We start from the raw sequence: 22,948 nt of genomic DNA, 5'->3' as shown, positions 1-22,948 counted from the left end.
AACTCTGTTCTTTACCTTTTTCACACTATGAAACAGCTTTGTATTCACCTTAAACACTGTTTCAGGGCAAGAGATTGTGTTTTAGACTAAAAGGGAATGCATTATAAGAAGAATCTTTACTTTGAAACTGTTCTTTACCTTTTTCACACTATGAAACAGCTTTGTATTCACCTTAAACACTGTTTCAGGGCAAGAGATTGTATTTTAGACTAAAAGGGAATGCATTATAAGAAGAATCTTTACTTTGAAACTCTGTTCTTTACCTTTTTCACACTATGAAACAGCTTTGTATTCAACTTAAACACTGTGTCAGGGCAAGAGATTGTGTTTTAGACTAAAAGGGAATGGATTATAAGAAGAATCTTTACTTTGAAACTCTGTTGTTAACCTTTTTCACACTATGAAACAGCTTTGTATTCAACTTAAACACTGTGTCAGGGCAAGAGATTGTATTTTAGACTAAAAGGGAATGCATTATAAGAAGAATCTTTACTTTGAAACTCTTCTTTACCTTTTTCACACTATGAAACAGCTTTGTATTCACCTTAAACACTGTTTCAGGGCAAGAGATTGTGTTTTAGACTAAAAGGGAATGCATTATAAGAAGAATCTTTACTTTGAAACTGTTCTTTACCTTTTTCACACTATGAAACAGCTTTGTATTCACCTTAAACACTGTGTCAGGGCAAGAGATTGTGTTTTAGACTAAAAGGGAATGCATTATAAGAAGAATCTTTACTTTGAAACTCTGTTCTTTACCTTTTTCACACTATGAAACAGCTTTGTATTCACCTTAAACACTGTTTAAGAGCTAGGCATCTTGTTTTTAACCAAATTGAATAACTTACAATGTGTTAAGAAAACACATATTTCAAGTGAAAAGAGTTTATACAGGGTAGAAACAAGGTGTTTGTAATATGACAATTTAAAGTAATTGCAACTCTGTTTGAACGCGTCTCACCACAACGAAACAGGGTTTCTATGCATTGTAATCGGCTTATACAGCGTTTCAGAGCAAGCAATATTGTTTTTAACCAAACTGAACAACTTACAATATCCTAAGAAAACACATATTTCAAGTGAAAAGAGTTTATACAGGGGAGAAACAAGTTGTTTTAATATGGTTCTAATGTGACCCTTGAAAGTAATTGCAACTCTGTTTTTACTCCTCTAACCACAAGGAGGCAACGTTTCCACGCATTATAATTGGCTTATACATAGTTTCAGAGCAAGAAATATTGTTTTTAACCAAACTGAACCACTTAACCATTTAAAGTAATTGCAACTCTGTTTGTACACCTCTAACCAGAACGAAACAGGGTTTCTATGCATTGTAATCATCTTATACAGCGTTTCAGAGCAAGACATCTTGTTTTTAACCAAATTGAATAGCTTAAACACTGTTTCAGGGCAAGAGATTGTGTTTTAGACTAAAAGGGAATGCATTATAAGAAGAATCTTTACTTTGAAACTCTGTTCTTTACCTTTTTCACACTATGAAACAGCTTTGTATTCACCTTAAACACTTTTTCAGGGCAAGAGATTGTGTTTTAGACTAAAAGGGAATGCATTATAAGAAGAATCTTTACTTTGAAACTCTGTTCTTTACCTTTTTCACACTATGAAACAGCTTTGTATTCACCTTAAACACTGTTTCAGGGCAAGAGATTGTGTTTTAGACTAAAAGGGAATGCATTATAAGAAGAATCTTTACTTTGAAACTCTGTTCTTTACCTTTTTCACACTATGAAACAGCTTTGTATTCACCTTAAACACTGTTTCAGGGCAAGAGATTGTGTTTTAGACTAAAAGGGAATGCATTATAAGAAGAATCTTTACTTTGAAACTGTTCTTTACCTTTTTCACACTACGAAACAGCTTTGTATTCACCTTAAACACTGTTTCAGGGCAAGAGATTGTGTTTTAGACTAAAAGGGAATGCATTATAAGAAGAATCTTTACTTTGAAACTCTGTTCTTTACCTTTTTCACACTACGAAACAGCTTTGTATTCACCTTAAACACTGTTTCAGGGCAAGAGATTGTGTTTTAGACTAAAAGGGAATGCATTATAAGAAGAATCTTTACTTTGAAACTCTGTTCTTTACCTTTTTCACACTATGAAACAGCTTTGTATTCACCTTAAACACTGTTTCAGGGCAAGAGATTGTGTTTTAGACTAAAAGGGAATGCATTGTAAGAAGAATCTTTACTTTGAAACTGTTCTTTACCTTTTTCACACTATGAAACAGCTTTGTATTCACCTTAAACACTGTTTCAGGGCAAGAGATTGTGTTTTAGACTAAAAGGGAATGCATTATAAGAAGAATCTTTACTTTGAAACTGTTCTTTACCTTTTTCACACTATGAAACAGCTTTGTATTCACCTTAAACACTGTTTCAGGGCAAGAGATTGTGTTTTAGACTAAAAGGGAATGCATTATAAGAAGAATCTTTACATAGAAAGTCTGTTCTTTACCTTTTTCACACTACGAAACAGCTTTGTATTCACCTTAAACACTGTTTCAGGGCAAGAGATTGTGTTTTAGACTAAAAGGGAATGCATTATAAGAAGAATCTTTACTTTGAAACTCTGTTCTTTACCTTTTTCACACTACGAAACAGCTTTGTATTCACCTTAAACACTGTTTCAGGGCAAGAGATTGTGTTTTAGACTAAAAGGGAATGCAATATAAGAAGAATCTTTACTTTGAAACTGTTCTTTACCTTTTTCACACTATGAAACAGCTTTGTATTCAACTTAAACACTGTGTCAGGGCAAGAGATTGTATTTTAGACTAAAAGGGAATGCATTATATGAAGAATCTTTAATTTGAAACTCTGTTCTTTACCTCTTTCACACTATGAAACAGCTTTGTATTCAACTTAAACACTGTCAGGGCAAGAGATTGTGTTTTAGACTAAAAGGGAATGCATTATAAGAAGAATCTTTACTTTGAAACTCTGTTCTTTACCTTTTTCACACTATGAAACAGCTTTGTATTCAACTTAAACACTGTTTCAGGGCAAGAGATTGTGTTTTAGACTAAAAGGGAATGCATTATAAGAAGAATCTTTACTTTGAAACTCTGTTCTTTACCTTTTTCACACTATGAAACAGCTTTGTATTCACCTTAAACACTTTTTCAGGGCAAGAGATTGTGTTTTAGACTAAAAGGGAATGCATTATAAGAAGAATCTTTACTTTGAAACTCTGTTCTTTACCTTTTTCACACTATGAAACAGCTTTGTATTCACCTTAAACACTGTTTCAGGGCAAGAGATTGTGTTTTAGACTAAAAGGGAATGCATTATAAGAAGAATCTTTACTTTGAAACTCTGTTCTTTACCTTTTTCACACTATGAAACAGCTTTGTATTCACCTTAAACACTGTTTCAGGGCAAGAGATTGTGTTTTAGACTAAAAGGGAATGCATTATAAGAAGAATCTTTACTTTGAAACTCTGTTCTTTACCTTTTTCACACTACGAAACAGCTTTGTATTCACCTTAAACACTGTTTCAGGGCAAGAGATTGTGTTTTAGACTAAAAGGGAATGCATTATAAGAAGAATCTTTACTTTGAAACTGTTCTTTACCTTTTTCACACTACGAAACAGCTTTGTATTCACCTTAAACACTGTTTCAGGGCAAGAGATTGTGTTTTAGACTAAAAGGGAATGCATTATAAGAAGAATCTTTACTTTGAAACTCTGTTCTTTACCTTTTTCACACTACGAAACAGCTTTGTATTCACCTTAAACACTGTTTCAGGGCAAGAGATTGTGTTTTAGACTAAAAGGGAATGCATTATAAGAAGAATCTTTACTTTGAAACTCTGTTCTTTACCTTTTTCACACTATGAAACAGCTTTGTATTCACCTTAAACACTGTTTCAGGGCAAGAGATTGTGTTTTAGACTAAAAGGGAATGCATTGTAAGAAGAATCTTTACTTTGAAACTGTTCTTTACCTTTTTCACACTATGAAACAGCTTTGTATTCACCTTAAACACTGTTTCAGGGCAAGAGATTGTGTTTTAGACTAAAAGGGAATGCATTATAAGAAGAATCTTTACTTTGAAACTGTTCTTTACCTTTTTCACACTATGAAACAGCTTTGTATTCACCTTAAACACTGTTTCAGGGCAAGAGATTGTGTTTTAGACTAAAAGGGAATGCATTATAAGAAGAATCTTTACATAGAAAGTCTGTTCTTTACCTTTTTCACACTACGAAACAGCTTTGTATTCACCTTAAACACTGTTTCAGGGCAAGAGATTGTGTTTTAGACTAAAAGGGAATGCATTATAAGAAGAATCTTTACTTTGAAACTCTGTTCTTTACCTTTTTCACACTACGAAACAGCTTTGTATTCACCTTAAACACTGTTTCAGGGCAAGAGATTGTGTTTTAGACTAAAAGGGAATGCATTATAAGAAGAATCTTTACTTTGAAACTGTTCTTTACCTTTTTCACACTATGAAACAGCTTTGTATTCAACTTAAACACTGTGTCAGGGCAAGAGATTGTATTTTAGACTAAAAGGGAATGCATTATATGAAGAATCTTTAATTTGAAACTCTGTTCTTTACCTCTTTCACACTATGAAACAGCTTTGTATTCAACTTAAACACTGTCAGGGCAAGAGATTGTGTTTTAGACTAAAAGGGAATGCATTATAAGAAGAATCTTTACTTTGAAACTCTGTTCTTTACCTTTTTCACACTATGAAACAGCTTTGTATTCAACTTAAACACTGTTTCAGGGCAAGAGATTGTGTTTTAGACTAAAAGGGAATGCATTATAAAAAGAATCTTTACATAGAAAGTCTGTTCTTTACCTTTTTCACACTACGAAACACCTTTGTAAACACTGTTTCAGGGCAAGAGATTGTGTTTTAGACTAAAAGGGAATGCAATATAAGAAGAATCTATACTTTGAAACTCTGTTCTTTACCTTTTTCACACTACGAAACAGCTTTGTATTCAGCTTAAACACTGTTTCAGGGCAAGAGATTGTGTTTTAGACTAAAAGGGAATGCATTATAAGAAGAATCTTTACATAGAAACTCTGTTCTTTACCTTTTTCACACTACGAAACAGCTTTGTATTCACCTTAAACACTGTTTCAGGGCAAGAGATTGTGTTTTAGACTAAAAGGGAATGCATTATAAGAAGAATCTTTACTTTGAAACTCTGTTCTTTACCTTTTTCAAACTATGAAACAGCTTTGTATTCACCTTAAACACTGTTTCAGGGCAAGAGATTGTGTTTTAGACTAAAAGGGAATGCATTATAAGAAGAATCTTTACTTTGAAACTCTGTTCTTTACCTTTTTCACACTATGAAACAGGTTTGTATTCAACTTAAACACTGTTTCAGGGCAAGAGATTGTGTTTTAGAATAAAAGGGAATGCATTATAAGAAGAATCTTTACTTTGAAACTCTGTTCTTTACCTTTTTCACACTATGAAACAGCTTTGTATTCACCTTAAACACTGTTTCAGGGCAAGAGATTGTGTTTTAGACTAAAAGGGAATGCATTATAAGAAGAATCTTTACTTTGAAACTGTTCTTTACCTTTTTCACACTATGAAACAGCTTTGTATTCACCTTAAACACTGTTTCAGGGCAAGAGATTGTATTTTAGACTAAAAGGGAATGCATTATAAGAAGAATCTTTACTTTGAAACTCTGTTCTTTACCTTTTTCACACTATGAAACAGCTTTGTATTCAACGTAAACACTGTGTCAGGGCAAGAGATTGTGTTTTAGACTAAAAGGGAATGCATTATAAGAAGAATCTTTACTTTGAAACTCTTTTGTTTACCTTTTTCACACTATGAAACAGCTTTGTATTCAACTTAAACACTGTGTCAGGGCAAGAGATTGTATTTTAGACTAAAAGGGAATGCATTATAAGAAGAATCTTTACATAGAAAGTCTGTTCTTTACCTTTTTCACACTACGAAACAGCTTTGTAAACACTGTTTCAGGGCAAGAGATTGTGTTTTAGACTAAAAGGGAATGCAATATAAGAAGAATCTATACTTTGAAACTCTGTTCTTTACCTTTTTCACACTACGAAACAGCTTTGTATTCAGCTTAAACACTGTTTCAGGGCAAGATATTGTGTTTTACACTAAAAGGGAATGCATTATAAGAAGAATCTTTACATAGAATCTCTGTTCTTTACCTTTTTCACACTACGAAACAGCTTTGTATTCACCTTAAACACTGTTTCAGGGCAAGAGATTGTGTTTTAGACTAAAAGGGAATGCAATATAAGAAGAATCTATACTTTGAAACTCTGTTCTTTACCTTTTTCACACTACGAAACAGCTTTGTATTCAGCTTAAACACTGTTTCAGGGCAAGAGATTGTGTTTTACACTAAAAGGGAATGCATTATAAGAAGAATCTTTACATAGAAACTCTGTTCTTTACCTTTTTCACACTACGAAACAGCTTTGTATTCACCTTAAACACTGTTTCAGGGCAAGAGATTGTGTTTTAGACTAAAAGGGAATGCATTATAAGAAGAATCTTTACTTTGAAACTCTGTTCTTTACCTTTTTCACACTATGAAACAGCTTTGTATTCACCTTAAACACTGTTTCAGGGCAAGAGATTGTGTTTTAGACTAAAAGGGAATGCATTATAAGAAGAATCTTTACTTTGAAACTCTGTTCTTTACCTTTTTCACACTATGAAACAGCTTTGTATTCACCTTAAACACTGTTTCAGGGCAAGAGATTGTGTTTTAGACTAAAAGGGAATGCATTATAAGAAGAATCTTTACTTTGAAACTGTTCTTTACCTTTTTCACACTATGAAACAGCTTTGTATTCACCTTAAACACTGTTTCAGGGCAAGAGATTGTGTTTTAGACTAAAAGGGAATGCATTATAAGAAGAATCTTTACATAGAAAGTCTGTTCTTTACCTTTTTCACACTACGAAACAGCTTTGTATTCACCTTAAACACTGTTTCAGGGCAAGAGATTGTGTTTTAGACTAAAAGGGAATGCATTATAAGAAGAATCTTTACTTTGAAACTCTGTTCTTTACCTTTTTCACACTACGAAACAGCTTTGTATTCACCTTAAACACTGTTTCAGGGCAAGAGATTGTGTTTTAGACTAAAAGGGAATGCATTATAAGAAGAATCTTTACTTTGAAACTGTTCTTTACCTTTTTCACACTATGAAACAGCTTTGTATTCAACTTAAACACTGTGTCAGGGCAAGAGATTGTATTTTAGACTAAAAGGGAATGCATTATATGAAGAATCTTTAATATGAAACTCTGTTCTTTACCTCTTTCACACTATGAAACAGCTTTGTATTCAACTTAAACACTGTCAGGGCAAGAGATTGTGTTTTAGACTAAAAGGGAATGCATTATAAGAAGAATCTTTACTTTGAAACTCTGTTCTTTACCTTTTTCACACTATGAAACAGCTTTGTATTCAACTTAAACACTGTTTCAGGGCAAGAGATTGTGTTTTAGACTAAAAGGGAATGCAATATAAGAAGAATCTATACTTTGAAACTCTGTTCTTTACCTTTTTCACACTACGAAACAGCTTTGTATTCATCTTAAACACTGTTTCAGGGCAAGAGATTGTGTTTTAGACTAAAAGGGAATGCATTATAAGAAGAATCTTTACATAGAAACTCTGTTCTTTACCTTTTTCACACTACGAAACAGCTTTGTATTCACCTTAAACACTGTTTCAGGGCAAGAGATTGTGTTTTAGACTAAAAGGGAATGCATTATAAGAAGAATCTTTACTTTGAAACTCTGTTCTTTACCTTTTTCAAACTATGAAACAGCTTTGTATTCACCTTAAACACTGTTTCAGGGCAAGAGATTGTGTTTTAGACTAAAAGGGAATGCATTATAAGAAGAATCTTTACTTTGAAACTCTGTTCTTTACCTTTTTCACACTATGAAACAGGTTTGTATTCAACTTAAACACTGTTTCAGGGCAAGAGATTGTGTTTTAGAATAAAAGGGAATGCATTATAAGAAGAATCTTTACTTTGAAACTCTGTTCTTTACCTTTTTCACACTATGAAACAGCTTTGTATTCACCTTAAACACTGTTTCAGGGCAAGAGATTGTGTTTTAGACTAAAAGGGAATGCATTATAAGAAGAATCTTTACTTTGAAACTGTTCTTTACCTTTTTCACACTATGAAACAGCTTTGTATTCACCTTAAACACTGTTTCAGGGCAAGAGATTGTATTTTAGACTAAAAGGGAATGCATTATAAGAAGAATCTTTACTTTGAAACTCTGTTCTTTACCTTTTTCACACTATGAAACAGCTTTGTATTCAACGTAAACACTGTGTCAGGGCAAGAGATTGTGTTTTAGACTAAAAGGGAATGCATTATAAGAAGAATCTTTACTTTGAAACTCTTTTGTTTACCTTTTTCACACTATGAAACAGCTTTGTATTCAACTTAAACACTGTGTCAGGGCAAGAGATTGTATTTTAGACTAAAAGGGAATGCATTATAAGAAGAATCTTTACATAGAAAGTCTGTTCTTTACCTTTTTCACACTACGAAACAGCTTTGTAAACACTGTTTCAGGGCAAGAGATTGTGTTTTAGACTAAAAGGGAATGCAATATAAGAAGAATCTATACTTTGAAACTCTGTTCTTTACCTTTTTCACACTACGAAACAGCTTTGTATTCAGCTTAAACACTGTTTCAGGGCAAGATATTGTGTTTTACACTAAAAGGGAATGCATTATAAGAAGAATCTTTACATAGAATCTCTGTTCTTTACCTTTTTCACACTACGAAACAGCTTTGTATTCACCTTAAACACTGTTTCAGGGCAAGAGATTGTGTTTTAGACTAAAAGGGAATGCAATATAAGAAGAATCTATACTTTGAAACTCTGTTCTTTACCTTTTTCACACTACGAAACAGCTTTGTATTCAGCTTAAACACTGTTTCAGGGCAAGAGATTGTGTTTTACACTAAAAGGGAATGCATTATAAGAAGAATCTTTACATAGAAACTCTGTTCTTTACCTTTTTCACACTACGAAACAGCTTTGTATTCACCTTAAACACTGTTTCAGGGCAAGAGATTGTGTTTTAGACTAAAAGGGAATGCATTATAAGAAGAATCTTTACTTTGAAACTCTGTTCTTTACCTTTTTCACACTATGAAACAGCTTTGTATTCACCTTAAACACTGTTTCAGGGCAAGAGATTGTGTTTTAGACTAAAAGGGAATGCATTATAAGAAGAATCTTTACTTTGAAACTCTGTTCTTTACCTTTTTCACACTATGAAACAGCTTTGTATTCACCTTAAACACTGTTTCAGGGCAAGAGATTGTGTTTTAGACTAAAAGGGAATGCATTATAAGAAGAATCTTTACTTTGAAACTCTGTTCTTTACCTTTTTCACACTATGAAACAGGTTTGTATTCAACTTAAACACTGTTTCAGGGCGAGAGATTGTGTTTTAGAATAAAAGGGAATGCATTATAAGAAGAATCTTTACTTTGAAACTCTGTTCTTTACCTTTTTCACACTATGAAACAGCTTTGTATTCACCTTAAACACTGTTTCAGGGCAAGAGATTGTGTTTTAGACTAAAAGGGAATGCATTATAAGAAGAATCTTTACTTTGAAACTGTTCTTTACCTTTTTCACACTATGAAACAGCTTTGTATTCACCTTAAACACTGTTTCAGGGCAAGAGATTGTATTTTAGACTAAAAGGGAATGCATTATAAGAAGAATCTTTACTTTGAAACTCTGTTCTTTACCTTTTTCACACTATGAAACAGCTTTGTATTCAACTTAAACACTGTGTCAGGGCAAGAGATTGTGTTTTAGACTAAAAGGGAATGCATTATAAGAAGAATCTTTACTTTGAAACTCTGTTGTTTACCTTTTTCACACTATGAAACAGCTTTGTATTCAACTTAAACACTGTGTCAGGGCAAGAGATTGTATTTTAGACTAAAAGGGAATGCATTATAAGAAGAATCTTTACTTTGAAACTCTTCTTTACCTTTTTCACACTATGAAACAGCTTTGTATTCACCTTAAACACTGTTTCAGGGCAAGAGATTGTGTTTTAGACTAAAAGGGAATGCATTATAAGAAGAATCTTTACTTTGAAACTGTTCTTTACCTTTTTCACACTATGAAACAGCTTTGTATTCACCTTAAACACTGTTTCAGGGCAAGAGATTGTGTTTTAGACTAAAAGGGAATGCATTATAAGAAGAATCTTTACTTTGAAACTCTGTTCTTTACCTTTTTCACACTACGAAACAGCTTTGTATTCACCTTAAACACTGTTTCAGGGCAAGAGATTGTGTTTTAGACTAAAAGGGAATGCATTATAAGAAGAATCTTTACATAGAAACTCTGTTCTTTACCTTTTTCACACTACGAAACAGCTTTGTATTCACCTTAAACACTGTGTCAGGGCAAGAGATTGTGTTTTAGACTAAAAGGGAATGCATTATAAGAAGAATCTTTACTTTGAAACTCTGTTCTTTACCTTTTTCACACTATGAAACAGCTTTGTATTCACCTTAAACACTGTTTAAGAGCTAGGCATCTTGTTTTTAACCAAATTGAATAACTTACAATGTGTTAAGAAAACACATATTTCAAGTGAAAAGAGTTTATACAGGGTAGAAACAAGGTGTTTGTAATATGACAATTTAAAGTAATTGCAACTCTGTTTGAACGCGTCTCACCACAACGAAACAGGGTTTCTATGCATTGTAATCGGCTTATACAGCGTTTCAGAGCAAGCAATATTGTTTTTAACCAAACTGAACAACTTACAATATCCTAAGAAAACACATATTTCAAGTGAAAAGAGTTTATACAGGGGAGAAACAAGTTGTTTTAATATGGTTCTAATGTGACCCTTGAAAGTAATTGCAACTCTGTTTTTACTCCTCTAACCACAAGGAGGCAACGTTTCCACGCATTATAATTGGCTTATACATAGTTTCAGAGCAAGAAATATTGTTTTTAACCAAACTGAACCACTTAACCATTTAAAGTAATTGCAACTCTGTTTGTACACCTCTAACCAGAACGAAACAGGGTTTCTATGCATTGTAATCATCTTATACAGCGTTTCAGAGCAAGACATCTTGTTTTTAACCAAATTGAATAGCTTAAACACTGTTTCAGGGCAAGAGATTGTGTTTTAGACTAAAAGGGAATGCATTATAAGAAGAATCTTTACTTTGAAACTCTGTTCTTTACCTTTTTCACACTATGAAACAGCTTTGTATTCACCTTAAACACTTTTTCAGGGCAAGAGATTGTGTTTTAGACTAAAAGGGAATGCATTATAAGAAGAATCTTTACTTTGAAACTCTGTTCTTTACCTTTTTCACACTATGAAACAGCTTTGTATTCACCTTAAACACTGTTTCAGGGCAAGAGATTGTGTTTTAGACTAAAAGGGAATGCATTATAAGAAGAATCTTTACTTTGAAACTCTGTTCTTTACCTTTTTCACACTATGAAACAGCTTTGTATTCACCTTAAACACTGTTTCAGGGCAAGAGATTGTGTTTTAGACTAAAAGGGAATGCATTATAAGAAGAATCTTTACTTTGAAACTCTGTTCTTTACCTTTTTCACACTACGAAACAGCTTTGTATTCACCTTAAACACTGTTTCAGGGCAAGAGATTGTGTTTTAGACTAAAAGGGAATGCATTATAAGAAGAATCTTTACTTTGAAACTGTTCTTTACCTTTTTCACACTACGAAACAGCTTTGTATTCACCTTAAACACTGTTTCAGGGCAAGAGATTGTGTTTTAGACTAAAAGGGAATGCATTATAAGAAGAATCTTTACTTTGAAACTCTGTTCTTTACCTTTTTCACACTATGAAACAGCTTTGTATTCACCTTAAACACTGTTTCAGGGCAAGAGATTGTGTTTTAGACTAAAAGGGAATGCATTGTAAGAAGAATCTTTACTTTGAAACTGTTCTTTACCTTTTTCACACTATGAAACAGCTTTGTATTCACCTTAAACACTGTTTCAGGGCAAGAGATTGTGTTTTAGACTAAAAGGGAATGCATTATAAGAAGAATCTTTACTTTGAAACTCTGTTCTTTACCTTTTTCACACTACGAAACAGCTTTGTATTCAGCTTAAACACTGTTTCAGGGCAAGAGATTGTGTTTTACACTAAAAGGGAATGCATTATAAGAAGAATCTTTACATAGAAACTCTGTTCTTTACCTTTTTCACACTACGAAACAGCTTTGTATTCACCTTAAACACTGTTTCAGGGCAAGAGATTGTGTTTTAGACTAAAAGGGAATGCATTATAAGAAGAATCTTTACTTTGAAACTCTGTTCTTTACCTTTTTCACACTATGAAACAGCTTTGTATTCACCTTAAACACTGTTTCAGGGCAAGAGATTGTGTTTTAGACTAAAAGGGAATGCATTATAAGAAGAATCTTTACTTTGAAACTCTGTTCTTTACCTTTTTCACACTATGAAACAGCTTTGTATTCACCTTAAACACTGTTTCAGGGCAAGAGATTGTGTTTTAGACTAAAAGGGAATGCATTATAAGAAGAATCTTTACTTTGAAACTCTGTTCTTTACCTTTTTCACACTATGAAACAGGTTTGTATTCAACTTAAACACTGTTTCAGGGCGAGAGATTGTGTTTCAGAATAAAAGGGAATGCATTATAAGAAGAATCTTTACTTTGAAACTCTGTTCTTTACCTTTTTCACACTATGAAACAGCTTTGTATTCACCTTAAACACTGTTTCAGGGCAAGAGATTGTGTTTTAGACTAAAAGGGAATGCATTATAAGAAGAATCTTTACTTTGAAACTGTTCTTTACCTTTTTCACACTATGAAACAGCTTTGTATTCACCTTAAACACTGTTTCAGGGCAAGAGATTGTATTTTAGACTAAAAGGGAATGCATTATAAGAAGAATCTTTACTTTGAAACTCTGTTCTTTACCTTTTTCACACTATGAAACAGCTTTGTATTCAACTTAAACACTGTGTCAGGGCAAGAGATTGTGTTTTAGACTAAAAGGGAATGCATTATAAGAAGAATCTTTACTTTGAAACTCTGTTGTTTACCTTTTTCACACTATGAAACAGCTTTGTTTTCAACTTAAACACTGTGTCAGGGCAAGAGATTGTATTTTAGACTAAAAGGGAATGCATTATAAGAAGAATCTTTACTTTGAAACTCTTCTTTACCTTTTTCACACTATGAAACAGCTTTGTATTCACCTTAAACACTGTTTCAGGGCAAGAGATTGTGTTTTAGACTAAAAGGGAATGCATTATAAGAAGAATCTTTACTTTGAAACTGTTCTTTACCTTTTTCACACTATGAAACAGCTTTGTATTCACCTTAAACACTGTTTCAGGGCAAGAGATTGTGTTTTAGACTAAAAGGGAATGCATTATAAGAAGAATCTTTACTTTGAAACTCTGTTCTTTACCTTTTTCACACTATGAAACAGCTTTGTATTCACCTTAAACACTTTTTCAGGGCAAGAGATTGTGTTTTAGACTAAAAGGGAATGCATTATAAGAAGAATCTTTACTTTGAAACTCTGTTCTTTACCTTTTTCACACTATGAAACAGCTTTGTATTCACCTTAAACACTGTTTCAGGGCAAGAGATTGTGTTTTAGACTAAAAGGGAATGCATTATAAGAAGAATCTTTACTTTGAAACTCTGTTCTTTACCTTTTTCACACTATGAAACAGCTTTGTATTCACCTTAAACACTGTTTCAGGGCAAGAGATTGTGTTTTAGACTAAAAGGGAATGCATTATAAGAAGAATCTTTACTTTGAAACTCTGTTCTTTACCTTTTTCACACTATGAAACAGCTTTGTATTCACCTTAAACACTTTTTCAGGGCAAGAGATTGTGTTTTAGACTAAAAGGGAATGCATTATAAGAAGAATCTTTACTTTGAAACTCTGTTCTTTACCTTTTTCACACTATGAAACAACTTTGTATTCACCTTAAACACTGTTTCAGGGCAAGAGATTGTGTTTTAGACTAAAAGGGAATGCATTATAAGAAGAATCTTTACTTTGAAACTCTGTTCTTTACCTTTTTCACACTATGAAACAGCTTTGTATTCACCTTAAACACTGTTTCAGGGCAAGAGATTGTGTTTTAGACTAAAAGGGAATGCATTATAAGAAGAATCTTTACTTTGAAACTCTGTTCTTTACCTTTTTCACACTACGAAACAGCTTTGTATTCACCTTAAACACTGTTTCAGGGCAAGAGATTGTGTTTTAGACTAAAAGGGAATGCATTATAAGAAGAATCTTTACTTTGAAACTGTTCTTTACCTTTTTCACACTACGAAACAGCTTTGTATTCACCTTAAACACTGTTTCAGGGCAAGAGATTGTGTTTTAGACTAAAAGGGAATGCATTATAAGAAGAATCTTTACTTTGAAACTCTGTTCTTTACCTTTTTCACACTACGAAACAGCTTTGTATTCACCTTAAACACTGTTTCAGGGCAAGAGATTGTGTTTTAGACTAAAAGGGAATGCATTATAAGAAGAATCTTTACTTTGAAACTCTGTTCTTTACCTTTTTCACACTATGAAACAGCTTTGTATTCACCTTAAACACTGTTTCAGGGCAAGAGATTGTGTTTTAGACTAAAAGGGAATGCATTGTAAGAAGAATCTTTACTTTGAAACTGTTCTTTACCTTTTTCACACTATGAAACAGCTTTGTATTCACCTTAAACACTGTTTCAGGGCAAGAGATTGTGTTTTAGACTAAAAGGGAATGCATTATAAGAAGAATCTTTACTTTGAAACTCTGTTCTTTACCTTTTTCACACTACGAAACAGCTTTGTATTCACCTTAAACACTGTTTCAGGGCAAGAGATTGTGTTTTAGACTAAAAGGGAATGCATTATAAGAAGAATCTTTACATAGAAAGTCTGTTCTTTACCTTTTTCACACTACGAAACAGCTTTGTATTCAACTTAAACACTGTCAGGGCAAGAGATTGTGTTTTAGACTAAAAGGGAATGCATTATAAGAAGAATCTTTACTTTGAAACTCTGTTCTTTACCTTTTTCACACTATGAAACAGCTTTGTATTCAACTTAAACACTGTTTCAGGGCAAGAGATTGTGTTTTAGACTAAAAGGGAATGCATTATAAGAAGAATCTTTACTTTGAAACTCTGTTCTTTACCTTTTTCACACTACGAAACAGCTTTGTATTCACCTTAAACACTGTTTCAGGGCAAGAGATTGTGTTTTAGACTAAAAGGGAATGCATTGTAAGAAGAATCTTTACTTTGAAACTGTTCTTTACCTTTTTCACACTACGAAACAGCTTTGTATTCACCTTAAACACTGTTTCAGGGCAAGAGATTGTGTTTTAGACTAAAAGGGAATCCATTATAAGAAGAATCTTTACTTTGAAACTCTGTTCTTTACCTTTTTCACACTATGAAACAGCTTTGTATTCACCTTAAACACTGTTTCAGGGCAAGAGATTGTGTTTTAGACTAAAAGGGAATGCATTGTAAGAAGAATCTTTACTTTGAAACTGTTCTTTACCTTTTTCACACTATGAAACAGCTTTGTATTCACCTTAAACACTGTTTCAGGGCAAGAGATTGTGTTTTAGACTAAAAGAGAATGCATTGTAAGAAGAATCTTTACTTTGAAACTGTTCTTTACCTTTTTCACACTATGAAACAGCTTTGTATTCACCTTAAACACTGTTTCAGGGCAAGAGATTGTGTTTTAGACTAAAAGGGAATGCATTATAAGAAGAATCTTTACTTTGAAACTCTGTTCTTTACCTTTTTCACACTACGAAACAGCTTTGTATTCACCTTAAACACTGTTTCAGGGCAAGAGATTGTGTTTTAGACTAAAAGGGAATGCATTATAAGAAGAATCTTTACTTTGAAACTCTGTTCTTTACCTTTTTCACACTATGAAACAGCTTTGTATTCACCTTAAACACTGTTTCAGGGCAAGAGATTGTGTTTTAGACTAAAAGGGAATGCATTATAAGAAGAATCTTTACTTTGAAACTCTGTTCTTTACCTTTTTCACACTACGAAACAGCTTTGTATTCACCTTAAACACTGTTTCAGGGCAAGAGATTGTGTTTTAGACTAAAAGGGAATGCATTATAAGAAGAATCTTTACATAGAAAGTCTGTTCTTTACCTTTTTCACACTACGAAACAGCTTTGTATTCAACTTAAACACTGTCAGGGCAAGAGATTGTGTTTTAGACTAAAAGGGAATGCATTATAAGAAGAATCTTTACTTTGAAACTCTGTTCTTTACCTTTTTCACACTATGAAACAGCTTTGTATTCAACTTAAACACTGTTTCAGGGCAAGAGATTGTGTTTTAGACTAAAAGGGAATGCATTATAAGAAGAATCTTTACTTTGAAACTCTGTTCTTTACCTTTTTCACACTACGAAACAGCTTTGTATTCACCTTAAACACTGTTTCAGGGCAAGAGATTGTGTTTTAGACTAAAAGGGAATGCATTGTAAGAAGAATCTTTACTTTGAAACTGTTCTTTACCTTTTTCACACTACGAAACAGCTTTGTATTCACCTTAAACACTGTTTCAGGGCAAGAGATTGTGTTTTAGACTAAAAGGGAATCCATTATAAGAAGAATCTTTACTTTGAAACTCTGTTCTTTACCTTTTTCACACTATGAAACAGCTTTGTATTCACCTTAAACACTGTTTCAGGGCAAGAGATTGTGTTTTAGACTAAAAGGGAATGCATTGTAAGAAGAATCTTTACTTTGAAACTGTTCTTTACCTTTTTCACACTATGAAACAGCTTTGTATTCACCTTAAACACTGTTTCAGGGCAAGAGATTGTGTTTTAGACTAAAAGGGAATGCATTATAAGAAGAATCTTTACTTTGAAACTCTGTTCTTTACCTTTTTCACACTATGAAACAGCTTTGTATTCACCTTAAACACTGTTTCAGGGCAAGAGATTGTGTTTTAGACTAAAAGGGAATGCATTATAAGAAGAATCTTTACTTTGAAACTCTGTTCTTTACCTTTTTCACACTACGAAACAGCTTTGTATTCACCTTAAACACTGTTTCAGGGCAAGAGATTGTGTTTTAGACTAAAAGGGAATGCATTATAAGAAGAATCTTTACTTTGAAACTGTTCTTTACCTTTTTCACACTACGAAACAGCTTTGTATTCACCTTAAACACTGTTTCAGGGCAAGAGATTGTGTTTTAGACTAAAAGGGAATGCATTATAAGAAGAATCTTTACTTTGAAACTCTGTTCTTTACCTTTTTCACACTACGAAACAGCTTTGTATTCACCTTAAACACTGTTTCAGGGCAAGAGATTGTGTTTTAGACTAAAAGGGAATGCATTATAAGAAGAATCTTTACTTTGAAACTCTGTTCTTTACCTTTTTCACACTATGAAACAGCTTTGTATTCACCTTAAACACTGTTTCAGGGCAAGAGATTGTGTTTTAGACTAAAAGGGAATGCATTGTAAGAAGAATCTTTACTTTGAAACTGTTCTTTACCTTTTTCACACTATGAAACAGCTTTGTATTCACCTTAAGAACTGTTTCAGGGCAAGAGATTGTGTTTTAGACTAAAAGGGAATGCATTATAAGAAGAATCTTTACTTTGAAACTCTGTTCTTTACCTTTTTCACACTACGAAACAGCTTTGTATTCACCTTAAACACTGTTTCAGGGCAAGAGATTGTGTTTTAGACTAAAAGGGAATGCATTATAAGAAGAATCTTTACATAGAAAGTCTGTTCTTTACCTTTTTCACACTACGAAACAGCTTTGTATTCAACTTAAACACTGTCAGGGCAAGAGATTGTGTTTTAGACTAAAAGGGAATGCATTATAAGAAGAATCTTTACTTTGAAACTCTGTTCTTTACCTTTTTCACACTATGAAACAGCTTTGTATTCAACTTAAACACTGTTTCAGGGCAAGAGATTGTGTTTTAGACTAAAAGGGAATGCATTATAAGAAGAATCTTTACTTTGAAACTCTGTTCTTTACCTTTTTCACACTACGAAACAGCTTTGTATTCACCTTAAACACTGTTTCAGGGCAAGAGATTGTGTTTTAGACTAAAAGGGAATGCATTGTAAGAAGAATCTTTACTTTGAAACTGTTCTTTACCTTTTTCACACTACGAAACAGCTTTGTATTCACCTTAAACACTGTTTCAGGGCAAGAGATTGTGTTTTAGACTAAAAGGGAATCCATTATAAGAAGAATCTTTACTTTGAAACTCTGTTCTTTACCTTTTTCACACTATGAAACAGCTTTGTATTCACCTTAAACACTGTTTCAGGGCAAGAGATTGTGTTTTAGACTAAAAGGGAATGCATTGTAAGAAGAATCTTTACTTTGAAACTGTTCTTTACCTTTTTCACACTATGAAACAGCTTTGTATTCACCTTAAACACTGTTTCAGGGCAAGAGATTGTGTTTTAGACTAAAAGAGAATGCATTGTAAGAAGAATCTTTACTTTGAAACTGTTCTTTACCTTTTTCACACTATGAAACAGCTTTGTATTCACCTTAAACACTGTTTCAGGGCAAGAGATTGTGTTTTAGACTAAAAGGGAATGCATTATAAGAAGAATCTTTACTTTGAAACTCTGTTCTTTACCTTTTTCACACTACGAAACAGCTTTGTATTCACCTTAAACACTGTTTCAGGGCAAGAGATTGTGTTTTAGACTAAAAGGGAATGCATTATAAGAAGAATCTTTACTTTGAAACTCTGTTCTTTACCTTTTTCACACTATGAAACAGCTTTGTATTCACCTTAAACACTGTTTCAGGGCAAGAGATTGTGTTTTAGACTAAAAGGGAATGCATTATAAGAAGAATCTTTACTTTGAAACTCTGTTCTTTACCTTTTTCACACTACGAAACAGCTTTGTATTCACCTTAAACACTGTTTCAGGGCAAGAGATTGTGTTTTAGACTAAAAGGGAATGCATTATAAGAAGAATCTTTACATAGAAAGTCTGTTCTTTACCTTTTTCACACTACGAAACAGCTTTGTATTCAACTTAAACACTGTCAGGGCAAGAGATTGTGTTTTAGACTAAAAGGGAATGCATTATAAGAAGAATCTTTACTTTGAAACTCTGTTCTTTACCTTTTTCACACTATGAAACAGCTTTGTATTCAACTTAAACACTGTTTCAGGGCAAGAGATTGTGTTTTAGACTAAAAGGGAATGCATTATAAGAAGAATCTTTACTTTGAAACTCTGTTCTTTACCTTTTTCACACTACGAAACAGCTTTGTATTCACCTTAAACACTGTTTCAGGGCAAGAGATTGTGTTTTAGACTAAAAGGGAATGCATTATAAGAAGAATCTTTACTTTGAAACTGTTCTTTACCTTTTTCACACTACGAAACAGCTTTGTATTCACCTTAAACACTGTTTCAGGGCAAGAGATTGTGTTTTAGACTAAAAGGGAATGCATTATAAGAAGAATCTTTACATAGAAACTCTGTTCTTTACCTTTTTCACACTACGAAACAGCTATGTAAACACTGTTTCAGGGCAAGAGATTGTGTTTTAGACTAAAAGGGAATGCAATATAAGAAGAATCTATACTTTGAAACTGTTCTTTACCTTTTTCACACTACGAAACAGCTTTGTATTCAGCTTAAACACTGTTTCAGGGCAAGAGATTGTGTTTTACACTAAAAGGGAATGCATTATAAGAAGAATCTTTACATAGAAACTCTGTTCTTTACCTTTTTCACACTACGAAACAGCTTTGTATTCACCTTAAACACTGTTTCAGGGCAAGAGATTGTGTTTTAGACTAAAAGGGAATGCATTATAAGAAGAATCTTTACTTTGAAACTCTGTTCTTTACCTTTTTCACACTATGAAACAGCTTTGTATTCAACTTAAACACTGTTTCAGGGCAAGAGATTGTGTTTTAGACTAAAAGGGAATGCATTATAAGAAGAATCTTTACTTTGAAACTCTGTTCTTTACCTTTTTCACACTATGAAACAGCTTTGTATTCACCTTAAACACTGTTTCAGGGCAAGAGATTGTGTTTTAGACTAAAAGGGAATGCATTATAAGAAGAATCTTTACTTTGAAACTCTGTTCTTTACCTTTTTCACACTATGAAACAGGTTTGTATTCAACTTAAACACTGTTTCAGGGCAAGAGATTGTGTTTTAGAATAAAAGGGAATGCATTATAAGAAGAATCTTTACTTTGAAACTCTGTTCTTTACCTTTTTCACACTATGAAACAGGTTTGTATTCAACTTAAACACTGTTTCAGGGCAAGAGATTGTGTTTTAGAATAAAAGGGACTGCATTATAAGAAGAATCTTTACTTTGAAACTCTGTTCTTTACCTTTTTCACACTATGAAACAGCTTTGTATTCACCTTAAACACTGTTTCAGGGCAAGAGATTGTGTTTTAGACTAAAAGGGAATGCATTATAAGAAGAATCTTTACTTTGAAACTGTTCTTTACCTTTTTCACACTATGAAACAGCTTTGTATTCACCTTAAACACTGTTTCAGGGCAAGAGATTGTGTTTTACACTAAAAGGGAATGCATTATAAGAAGAATCTTTACATAGAAAGTCTGTCCTTTACCCTTTTCACACTACGAAACAGCTTTGTATTCACCTTAAACACTGTTTCAGGGCAAGATGATTGTGTTTTAGACTAAAAAGGAATGCATTATAAGAAGAATCTTTACTTTGAAACTCTGTTCTTTACCTTTTTCACACTACGAAACAGCTTTGTATTCACCTTCAACACTGTTTCAGGGCAAGAGATTGTGTTTTAGACTAAAAGGGAATGCATTATAAGAAGAATCTTTACTTTGAAACTGTTCTTTACCTTTTTCACACTATGAAACAGCTTTGTATTCACCTTAAACACTGTTTCAGGGCAAGAGATTGTGTTTTAGACTAAAAGGGAATGCATTATAAGAAGAATCTTTACATAGAAAGTCTGTTCTTTACCTTTTTCACACTACGAAACAGCTTTGTATTCACCTTAAACACTGTTTCAGGGCAAGAGATTGTGTTTTAGACTAAAAGGGAATGCATTATAAGAAGAATCTTTACTTTGAAACTCTGTTCTTTACCTTTTTCACACTACGAAACAGATTTGTATTCACCTTAAACACTGTTTCAGGGCAAGAGATTGTGTTTTAGACTAAAAGGGAATGCATTATAAGAAGAATCTTTACTTTGAAACTGTTCTTTACCTTTTTCACACTATGAAACAGCTTTGTATTCAACTTAAACACTGTGTCAGGGCAAGAGATTGTATTTTAGACTAAAAGGGAATGCATTATAAGAAGAATCTTTAATTTGAAACTCTGTTCTTTACCTCTTTCACACTATGAAACAGCTTTGTATTCAACTTAAACACTGTCAGGGCAAGAGATTGTGTTTTAGACTAAAAGGGAATGCATTATAAGAAGAATCTTTACTTTGAAACTCTGTTCTTTACCTTTTTCACACTATGAAACAGCTTTGTATTCAACTTAAACACTGTTTCAGGGCAAGAGATTGTGTTTTAGACTAAAAGGGAATGCATTATAAGAAGAATCTTTACATAGAAAGTCTGTTCTTTACCTTTTTCACACTACGAAACACCTTTGTAAACACTGTTTCAGGGCAAGAGATTGTGTTTTAGACTAAAAGGGAATGCAATATAAGAAGAATCTATACTTTGAAACTCTGTTCTTTACCTTTTTCACACTACGAAACAGCTTTGTATTCAGCTTAAACACTGTTTCAGGGCAAGAGATTGTGTTTTACACTAAAAGGGAATGCATTATAAGAAGAATCTTTACATAGAAACTCTGTTCTTTACCTTTTTCACACTACGAAACAGCTTTGTATTCACCTTAAACACTGTTTCAGGGCAAGAGATTGTGTTTTAGACTAAAAGGGAATGCATTATAAGAAGAATCTTTACTTTGAAACTGTTCTTTACCTTTTTCACACTATGAAACAGCTTTGTATTCACCTTAAACACTGTTTCAGGGCAAGAGATTGTGTTTTAGACTAAAAGGGAATGCATTATAAGAAGAATCTTTACTTTGAAACTCTGTTCTTTACCTTTTTCACACTACGAAACAGCTTTGTATTCACCTTAAACACTGTTTCAGGGCAAGAGATTGTGTTTTAGACTAAAAGGGAATGCATTATAAGAAGAATCTTTACTTTGAAACTGTTCTTTACCTTTTTCACACTACGAAACAGCTTTGTATTCACCTTAAACACTGTTTCAGGGCAAGAGATTGTGTTTTAGACTAAAAGGGAATGCATTATAAGAAGAATCTTTACTTTGAAACTCTGTTCTTTACCTTTTTCACACTACGAAACAGCTTTGTATTCACCTTAAACACTGTTTCAGGGCAAGAGATTGTGTTTTAGACTAAAAGGGAATGCATTATAAGAAGAATCTTTACTTTGAAACTCTGTTCTTTACCTTTTTCACACTATGAAACAGCTTTGTATTCACCTTAAACACTGTTTCAGGGCAAGAGATTGTGTTTTAGACTAAAAGGGAATGCATTGTAAGAAGAATCTTTACTTTGAAACTGTTCTTTACCTTTTTCACACTATGAAACAGCTTTGTATTCACCTTAAACACTGTTTCAGGGCAAGAGATTGTGTTTTAGACTAAAAGGGAATGCATTATAAGAAGAATCTTTACTTTGAAACTCTGTTCTTTACCTTTTTCACACTACGAAACAGCTTTGTATTCACCTTAAACACTGTTTCAGGGCAAGAGATTGTGTTTTAGACTAAAAGGGAATGCATTATAAGAAGAATCTTTACATAGAAAGTCTGTTCTTTACCTTT

Source organism: Electrophorus electricus, chromosome 17, assembly GCF_041902795.1.
Source record: "Electrophorus electricus isolate QZ-2024a chromosome 17, ASM4190279v1, whole genome shotgun sequence".
In the NCBI taxonomy this organism is placed as follows: Eukaryota; Metazoa; Chordata; class Actinopteri; order Gymnotiformes; family Gymnotidae; genus Electrophorus; species Electrophorus electricus.
This window is presented reverse-complemented; position numbering follows the sequence as displayed.